The sequence below is a fragment of the Eptatretus burgeri genome, chromosome 4 (assembly GCF_056783735.1).
Source record: "Eptatretus burgeri isolate ZD-2024b chromosome 4, Ebu_testis_v1, whole genome shotgun sequence".
NCBI classification, from domain to species: Eukaryota; Metazoa; Chordata; class Myxini; order Myxiniformes; family Myxinidae; genus Eptatretus; species Eptatretus burgeri.
In genome coordinates, this window is record NC_140964.1 from 58,230,061 (window position 1) to 58,240,614 (window position 10,554).

Here is a 10,554-nt window from a genome sequence, read left to right on the forward strand (position 1 = left end):
GAGAAGGATGCTGAGGATGGAGCCGCCAGGCAGGAGGAGAAGAGGAAGGCCAAAGAAGAGGTTCATGGATATGGTGAGGGCAGACATGCGGGTGGTTGGAGTGTCAATGGAAGATGTGGAGGATAGAGCGAAATGGAGACGGTTGATCCGCTGTGGCGACCCCTAACGGGAGCAAGCCGAAAGAGGAAGAAGAAGTATAAAGATGAGAAAAGACTGAAAAATGTCACAAGGTACTGCAGTGTCATGTGTGAGAGACAAAAATGATGAAAACTATTCTAGGATGTAACATTCTGCCGATCAACTCCCTATAAGTCGATGCTACTTGGACAACTAGTGATATTGGTGGTAACATGCCCTAAATGGATTACAAGCTCAGAAACAGCATAAGCTTCCTTGTCAGGGCTCTTCTACGCATGTCACTACAATAACGTTTGCTTTCAAATGCACCGTCAGTAGCCAAACAGTTATCTGACAACTACTAGTTTGTTAAAGATACAGAGTCGTGCCACCTTAAAGCATGAAAGAAATGACAGTTCACTTTTGCCGCATTTAAAAAGGCAATTCGCTACGTCTATTGGAATTAATTACCTAAGTGGTGCCGCCAGCTACAAGTTACTGTTGTCTAGTCCTCGTCTTCACTGTCCTCAGCCAGCCGACCACATTTGGCTCAGTCACCATTACAGCTACATGCAATGATACATGCTGGTCCAGCCTTAGCACATGGGCAGTTCTTTAAACAGGCTTTCTTGCACTTACAGAAAGCAAGTTTGGCTGAGGCTGGTTTACCATCCTTGCGCTTCATGACAGGAATTAATCTGCCAGTATTATCAAAATGTCTGCCGTATTCCACCAGTGGTAGAACGGTTGGGTTGCATAGATTTGCTTGCTTGTACAGATTGATTTGACATAGACTTCTGAGAACATGATAGTGAAATGCATCCTCAGTAGGAGGCAGAGAACGAAGATCTCATTTGCTGGAAGCAAATAAATGGGCACGCAAGGTCCGATCGAGAGATGAATAGCCAGGTCTACCGTACAACTGACAAAAGTAATCTCGAGCTTCATCGAACACTTTGATGTCCACACAAGAATCTGTATGCGAGAAATCAGTCAGTTGCGCCATTGTTCCAACACACTGTAGTGCCACGTTGGCCGCTCTCTTCTTCCCTCGTCCGAAAGGGTAGCTGACAGAATCACATCCTGATACAACATAGGAAACAAGTAATGTGGCAGTAAGTTCTAAGGGGTCCTTGTCCACTGCCTCTGCGAACTCACTGACCAAGTCATGAATTGGTAGAAAAAGGTTGTTCTTTTCCACCCAGGACTCCTTGACATTTTGGAGCCGTGGTAAATGATACATTGCAACCTTATACAATCAATTTTTTTTTGTTCTCAAAAGCAAGATATTGAACGTTTGGTGTTGACAAATTTATAGTGTACTTACCCAGTGATGATGTTCGCTGTCAAAATTAGACAAAATCAAACGATTTGTTGGAAAGATGAGTAGACTTCAAGGATTAAATATGGCGGGCGTTCAACACTTGTACAGGTCTCGGCAGATAGTTCCAAGCGCGTGCACATCCGGCGCCCAGTCAAAAAAATGTGATGGAGATGACAAATTTGATGGGACAGGGTCATATACTGTATTTATTTTAGGAATGTCCATTGTATCCCTTCAAATCACTTTTTAGACAATTTGCTCCGTCGGATGTGGTCACAAATATCCATACGCAAGTCTTCAAGCAGATTTATTACTTGTAGATAATCGAGGTGGTACACCAACAAGTGTGAGTTGGGACAGCTATATTTGGTATACCTCGACATTTTCGGCTGCCAGAAAAAATACGCACAGCCTCAACCCGGCACGTTTTTATGTTTATTATGTTTCAACATCATTACACTATCGTTGGATGTGAATTTTAAAGCCATAGATTGCATTCAATCCATTCAGTCTCATTATGAGTGTGATGGACACCGTTTCTGCACTTAACCATGAAATTACCCGGTCATAGTTTGCTCTGTTGTGGCTAAATAAAAATATTGCTTCTCCAAAAACATCAGGAGGATCCAAGAAGTTGATTCAAGTGGTATTTTAAGATAAAATCGTACAGGAAGGGGATCTATACAGTATTTCTTTGATAAAAGTGCCAGATTTTGGGTGTGACCTGATTTTTCTGACCTTTTGACCTCTGATGACCTTGAAGGTCACCCAATTGAAATCTACTTGATACTAACCTGTAGAATGCATCCAGACAAAGATAATGAGTGGTAACCTGTTGCCATAGGGTGTTCCATTGGGGAGGAATGGTCAATTTAGTTTCCCCTATCCCCAATTTTTTTTTTTTCGGTCATGGCCTTTTATCAAAAAAAACGAGCCCACAGAAATTGCGCAAGGGAGTTGAGGTGTCCAATAACACTTTTCAGGTGGCCAACACACCCACTGACATGGTCCAAGTGTCAAAAATTGTATGGCAGGGGTGTCACATCAAAATCACTTTTTTGCACATTTTCACATGGTGGCTCCCAGACTATTTATTAGTTATGTGCATGTCACTTTAAAGAAGTTAATTTGAAATCTTTAATTAAAAAATGTCATTTTGTTTCATGTGTGCTGTCACAAAAATAGACATTTTGTTTCACACGCGTCTTCCTCATGGAAATTCACGCACGCTACTTCCTCGTGGAAATTCACACACGCCACTTCCTTGTGGAAATTCACGCACGCTACTTCCTCGTGGAAATTCACACATGCCACTTCCTCGTGGAAATTCACACACGCCACTTCCTCGTGGAAATTCACGCATGCTACTTCCTCGTGGAAATTCACAGACGCCACTTCCTCGTGGAAATTCACGCACGCTACTTCCTCGTAGAAATTCACACATGCCACTTCCTTGTGGAAAGTCACGCACGCTACTTCCTTGTGGAAATTCACGCACGCTACTTCCTCGTGGAAATTCACACACGCTACTTCCTCATGGAAATTCACGCACGCTACTTCCTTGTGGAAATTCACGCACACTACTTCCTTGTGGAAATTCACGCATGCTACTTCCTTGTGGAAATTCACGCACGCTACTTCCTCGTGGAAATTCACACACGCCACTTCCTCGTGGAAATTCACGCACGCTACTTCCTCGTGGAAATTCACACATGCCACTTCCTCGTGGAAATTCACACACGCCACTTCCTCATGGAAATTCACACACGCTACTTCCTCGTGGAAATTCACACATGCTACTTCCTCGTGGAAATTCACACACGCCACTTCCTCGTGGAAATTCACGCACGCTGCTTCCTCGTAGAAATTCACACATGCCACTTCCTTGTGGAAAGTCACGCACGCTACTTCCTCATGGAAATTCACGCACACTACTTCCTTGTGGAAATTCACGCACACTACTTCCTTGTGGAAATTCACGCACGCTACTTCCTCGTGGAAATTCACACACGCTACTTCCTCGTGGAAATTCACACATGCTACTTTCTTGTGGAAATTCACGCACACTACTTCCTTGTGGAAATTCACGCACGCTACTTCCTTGTGGAAATTCACGCACGCTACTTCTTCGTGGAAATTCACACACGCTACTTCCTCATGGAAATTCACGCACGCTACTTCCTTGTGGAAATTCACGCACACTACTTCCTTGTGGAAATTCACGCATGCTACTTCCTTGTGGAAATTCACACATGCTACTTCCGAGTGGAAATTCACACATGCTACTTCCTCGTGGAAATTCACACATGCTACTTCCTTGTGGAAATTCACACATGCTACTTCCTAGTGGAAATTCACATACGCGACTTCCTCGTGGAAATTCACATATGCTACTTCCTTGTGGAAATTCACACATGCTACTTCCTCGTGGAAATTCACATCTGCTACTTCCTTGTGGAAATTCACGCACGCAACTTCATAGTGTAAATTCAGACACGCTACTTCCTCGTGGAAATTCACACATGCTACTTCCTCGTGCAAATTCACACATGCTACTTCCTTGTGGAAATTCACGCACGTTACTTCCTATTGGAAATTCACGTCCGCAACTTCCTTGTGGAAATTCACACATGCTACTTCCTTGTGGAAATTCACCCACGTTACTTCCTATTGGAAATTCACGTCCGCAACTTCCTTGTGGAAATTCACACATGCTACTTCTTTGTGGAAATTCACACATGCCACTTCTTTGTGGAAATTCACACACGCTACTTCCTTGTGGAAATTCACACATGCTACTTCCTCGTGGAAATTCACACATGCTACTTCCTTGTGGAAATTCACGCACGCTACTTCCTTGTGGAAATTTACGTATGCGACTTCCTCGTGGAAATTCACGCACGCTACTTCCTCGTGGAAATTCATGCACGCCACTTCCTTGTGGAAATTCACACATGCTACACATGCTTCAAAGGGCGGAGGAGCTCCTTGTGAGCCAACGGCCATCCATATCTAGTGCCCAACTGTGTCTGCGGACGTCCTCCTGCAGTTGGGTTACTTCTTATTAGGAGGTTGGTGGCAGGATTTGCACTCCGGCCACCGTAAAACCCTTCATTCCGCAAAACGCAAAAACGCAAAAAAATCTGAAAACCCACTCCGTGGGAGTACCTCCTGTGCAGCTTCCCTTCGCAGGGCAGCTCACCGGATGACGGGATTGGGGCAAAGCCTTCGGGACCCCCAATCTTTGATAGGAGGGAAACCACGGGGTAACATCCCTGGGTCAGATTGCGGGAGAGTGTGTCGGAGTGGTGCTGAGGTGTCGTCCACCAGACGGCGGTCTCCTTGGGTTAACCTGAGGCGGTCCCTTCGGGTGGGTGCCTGGAATGTCCTATCCCTAAGAGAGGATGATCACCTGTCTCTGTTATCATCTGAGCTCAAGCGTTTGGACATCGGGATTGCAGCTCTCTCTGAGGTTCGGAGACCGGATTGCGGCGAGATAATGGTGGGTGGTTACACCTACTATTGGTCTGGTCGCTCTGATGGTTACCATACTCAAGGAGTTGCTGTAGCTGTGTCCAATAAGCTGACCCCAATGATAATTGAGGTAACACCGGTCAACGAGCGTATTATGAGATTAAGGATTCGTCACTCCTTAGGTGTCATTTCCCTGGTCTCTGTTTATGCTCCGACTGAGGCGAGTGATCTCACCGTGAAGGATGCATTCTACGCCACACTCGAGTCTGTGGTTGATCAGTGCCCCAGACGAGATACACTTCCAGTCTTGGGGGATTTCAATGCATCGACTGGAACTGATAGGGACGGTTATGAGGTGTGTGTTGGTCCCCATGGGTCAGGAACTATGAACCAGAATAGCACTAAGTTCCTTGACTTTGCAAGAAGTCATGGACTTAGGGTGGCTGGTTCATGGTTTCAGCGCCCGCAAGCTCATCGCTGGACTTGGTATTCCAACGCTGGCGGTGTGGCAAAGGAGATTGACCATGTCCTCATTGACGGTCGTTGGAGGATGATCCAGAACTGCAGGGTCTACCGGAGTGCTCAGTTCCTCAATACTGACCACAGGCTTGTTGTAGCAACTCTAAAGCTGCACCTTAAATCCTGGAGAATGGTACCATCCCAGCCGAGGTTGGATGTTGCCAAGCTCAGGGATGAGAGAGTAGCTGAGGAGTTTGCGAACAGGCTGAGTGGACACTTGGGGGGTCTGTGTGCTTTGGGGGGTCCTGAAGAGTTGTGGAGCGCCTTCAAGACCACCGTCCTTGATGTTGCCGGTGGATGCCTTGGAGCTCACCGCAGGGCAAAGAAGAATTTTGTCTCTCAAGGGACACTGGATACCATTGACCAGAGTCGCAGGGCCAGGCTGAATGGCAGAGCTGAGCTGTTCAGGGAGCTGAGGCGTAAAACTGTACGTGCACTGAGGGTGGACAAGGAGGCCTATGTGCGAGGAATCTGTGAGGGGGTAGAGCATCACCTGTGGACAGGTGATTCTCGTCCCGCTTACAGGGGAATTCGCGCATTACGTTCATCCAAGCCCATCCCTCGGAGCACTACAGTTCGAGCAGAGAGTGGTAGGCTCTTGACAGAGGAGTCTGAAGTGAAGGCCCGCTGGGCCGGTTACTTTGAGCGGTTGTACCAGGCTAATCCCCCAACTGTCGAGTTGGACGTCAAGGGTGTTACAATCCCTGTTGCTGACCCTCGAATCAACTGTGGTCCACCTACGCTTGTGGAAACACGGGCTGCGGTGAACCAGTTGAAACGGGGCAAAGCTCCAGGGATCTGTGGCATCCATGCCGAACTTCTCAAGGCTGGTGGAAATGCTGCACTCGTGTCGTTGCATGCAGTTTTGTGCTCTGCCTGGAACACAGGCATCATCCCAACTGACTGGAAGAGGGGCCTTGTTGTCCCTCTCTGGAAAGGGAAGGGTGATCGCCAAGACTGCAACAACTACCGAGGGGTGACGCTGCTCTCAGTGCCGGGCAAGGTCTTTGCTCGGATAATTCTCGATAGGGTTCGCCACCATCTGCTTGAGCACCAGCGTCCAGAGCAGTCAGGCTTTACACCAAAGAGGTCAACGATTGACCGTATCCTTGCACTCCGTGTCCTCACCGAACGCAGACGAGAGTTTCGGCAGGGGCTGCTTGCAGCCTATGTTGATCTCTGTAAAGCGTTCGATTCAGTGAATCGGGACGTCCTCTGGAGGATTCTTGGTCTTCGTGGGGTGCCACCAAAACTGATCGATCTGATGTCTGAACTCTACTCTGGTACTGAGAGTGCTGTGAAGTGTGGTGGTTCCATCTCTGACTTATTTCCAGTTGTTACTGGAGTTCGTCAGGGATGTGTACTTGCCCCCACACTTTTCAGCACTTGTATGGACTGGATTTTAGGGAGGATGTCGGAGAGATCAAGTTGCGGTGCGTCATTTGGGAATGTCAAGATCTCGGACCTTGACTTTGCAGATGATGCAGTCATCTTTGCGGAGACTTTAGACATCCTCTTGGGGGCCCTCGAGGTGCTGAATGAGGAGTCGGAGCCGTTGGGATTACGGGTTTCTTGGGTCAAAACTAAGATCCAGGCTTTCGGTGACATCTTGGATGCTGCTGTCCTGTCTGTGTCTGTTTGTGGTGAGGATGTTGAGGTCGTGGAGAGATTCACTTACCTTGGCAGTGATATTCATGTCTCTGCTGGCTGCGAGTCAGAGGTCAATAGACGTCTGGATCGGGCCTGGGGAGTCATGGATTCACTGGATCATGGGGTGTGGCGCTGCCGGTACCTGTGCGGGAGGACGAAAGTCCGAGTCTTCAGGTCCTTGGTACTTCCAGTCTTGCTCTATGGGTGCGAGACTTGGACTCTGACCAAGGATCTGAGACGGAGACTTAATTCCTTTGGTACCAGGTCTCTTCGGAGAATCCTTGGCTATCGCTGGTCGGATTTTGTGTCCAACGAGCGGTTGCTGAGAGAGACTCGGATGAGATTTGTTACCTGCATAGTCCGTGAGCGTCAGTTGCGGCTGTATGGACATGTGGCTCGTTTTCCTGACTCTGATCCTGCTCACCAGATTCTCTCAGCGAGGGAGTCTCATGAGTGGAGGAGGCCAGTGGGTCGACCACGTGCCTCATGGTTGCAACAGGTTGACCATCATCTCAAGGAGATGGGGATGGGCCTGGCATCTGCCTGGGGGATGGCCAGACGGAGGCCCCTGGAGTACCGGCGGAAAGTGGACGCAGTGACGTGCTGTTCTGGCACATGCTCCCATACCTGACCTGACCTACTTCCAAGTGGAAATTTACGAACGTGACTTCCTCGTGGAAATTCACGCACGCTACTTCATCGAGGATATTCACACGCTTCTTCCTTGTGGAAATTCACACATGCTACTTCCTTGTGGAAATTTACACATGCTACTTCCGAGTGGAAATTCACACATGCTCCTTCCTCGGGGAAATTCACACATGCTACTTCCTTGTGGAAATTCACGCACGCTACTTCCTAGTGAAAATTCACACACGCTACTTCCTTGTGGAAATTCACGCACGCTACTTCCTTGTGGAAATTTACGTATGCGACTTCCTCGTGGAAATTCACGCACGCTACTTCCTCGTGGAAATTCATGCACGCCACTTCCTTGTGGAAATTCACGCACGCTACTTCCTTGTGGAAATTTACGTACGTGACTTCCTCGTGGAAATTCACGCACGCTACTTCGTCGTGGATATTCACACACGCTTCTTCCTTGTGGAAGTTCATGCGTGCTACTTCCTTGTGGAAATTCACACATGCTACTTCCTTGTGGAAATTCACACCTGCTACTTCCAAGTGGAGATTCACACATGCTCCTTCCTCGTGGAAATTCACACATGCTACTTCCTTGTGGAAATTCACGCATGCTACTTCCGAGTGGAAATTCACACACGCTACTTCCTTGTGGAAATTCAGGCACGCTACTTCCTCGTGAAAATTCACGCACGCTACTTCCTTGTGGAAATTCACGTATGCGACTTCCTCATGGAAATTCACGCACGCTACTTCCTCGTGGAAATTCATGCATGCTACTTCCTTGTGGAAATTCACACATGCTACTTCCTTGTGGAAATTCACACATGCTACTTCCTAGTGGAAATTCACGTAAGCGACTTCCTTGTGAAAATTCACGCACGCTACTTCCTCGTGGATATTCAAACATGATTCGTCCTTGTGGAAATTCACACATGCTACTTCCTTGTGGAAATTCACACATGCTACTTCCTCGTGGAAATTCACGCACACTACTTCCTAGTGGAAATTCACACACGCTACTTCCTTGTGGAAATTCACACATGCTACTTCCTCATGGAAATTCACACATGCTACTTCCTAGTGGAAATTCACACAAGCTACTTCCTTGTGGAAATTCACACATGCTACTTCCTAGTGGAAATTCACACAAGCTACTTCCTCGTGGAAATTCACGCACACTACTTCCTAGTGGAAATTCACACAAGCTACTTCCTTGTGGAAATTCACACATGCTACTTCCTCATGGAAATTCACACATGCTACTTCCTTGTGGAAATTCACACATGCTACTTCCTTGTGGAAATTCACGCACGCTACAGGGATTTCCAGGTTAATTTGCATGACCAGGGCTGACACAATCTCTCTTCACTTACCTCTCACATCGATCCCATGACATACCATTCTCCATGACATAGCCAAGATAGCCAGAGTCGAGCACCGCCCGGACGCGTCCGGAAACGAGCACCGCTTCGATACGTCCAGAGATAAACCCCGCCTGGACATAACGAGGGGAGAGGGGAGAGGGGCGAGGGGAGAGGGGGAGAGAGGGGAAGAGAGGGGGGGGAGAGAGAGAGAGAGAGAGAGAGAGAGAGAGAGAGAGAGAGAGAGAGAGAGAGAGAGAGAGAGAGAGAGAGAGAGAGAGAGAGAGAGAGAGAGAGAGAGAGAGAGAGAGAGAGAGAGAGAGAGAGAGAGAGAGAGAGAGAGAGAGAGAGAGAGAGAGAGAGAGAGAGAGAGCCTTTTGACTTTTCTTCTCCTATAATTGCAACAACTCAGCTCTGCCATTCAGCCCGGCCTGGCGACTCTAGTCAATGACATCCAGTGTTCCTTGAAAGACAAAATTCTTCTTCGCCCTGTCGGATTTCAAGTCAATCGGATAAAAATTGAGGAATTTAGAAATACCACCTTAGCTGTTGACCTTGAGCGTATTGTTGACTTTTTGGTCCATTTTGACCTCAAAAATAATTGGCTGCTTGAATTCAGTGACCTAAAATATAAATCCTCTTCAAATTTCAAGTCAATCAGAGGAATTTAGAAATCTGAACTAAGTTGTTGACCTTTGGCCAATGTTGTCCCTTTGGTCGATGTTGACCTCAAAAATAATTGGCTGGTTGAATTCAGTAACCTGAAATGTAAATCCTCTTCAAATTTCAAGTCAATTGGATGAAAATTGAGGATTTTAGAAATACCACCTTACAGTAGTTACAAGGAATTACAAGGAAATTTTGCACAAGAGGAGGCCATTCGGCCCATCATGCCTGCACCACATCAATACCACATTTAATAAATCCATAAATACCCCTTCCCTTTGTGTGCAGCCTTTTGGCTTCTACACTGGTACTCATTTCGCCGACTTCAGAAGGATGACAGGCTGACTCAACCCCCTGGTGTTAATTCAGCACCAACCAGGGCTTGAATTCAGGACCGTAGAATCCTAAGCCACCATGCGAACCACAAAGCAAACACCAAGTAGTTGTTGACCTTGGGCCTATGTTGACCTTTTGGTCCATGTTAACCTTAAAAATAATTGGCTCGTTGAATTCAGTGACCTGAAATATAAATCCTCTTCAAATTTCAAGTTAATTGGATGAAAATTGAGGATTTTAGAAATACCACCTTAGTTGTTGACCTTTGGCCTATGTTGCCCTTTGACCTCAAAAACTATGGGCTTCTTCCTCATGACAAACTCTACCATGTGGTGAAGTTTCGTGAAGATCGGTTTAAAATTGTGACCTGCAGGCGACAAACAAACAAACAGACAAGCTGGTCGGCGGCGATGGATCGCCGAGCATGGAAACTATAAGATATAGAGCAAAATGGATGTCATA

At 47.0% G+C, this 10,554-nt stretch overlaps 1 pseudogene; it reads right to left on the reverse strand.

Annotated features, from left to right (window-relative positions):
• Nucleotides 1–622: 622 nt before the first annotated feature.
• On the reverse strand, nt 623–1,360 carry LOC147028130 (uncharacterized; annotated as a pseudogene).
• Nucleotides 1,361–10,554: the final 9,194 nt, after the last annotated feature.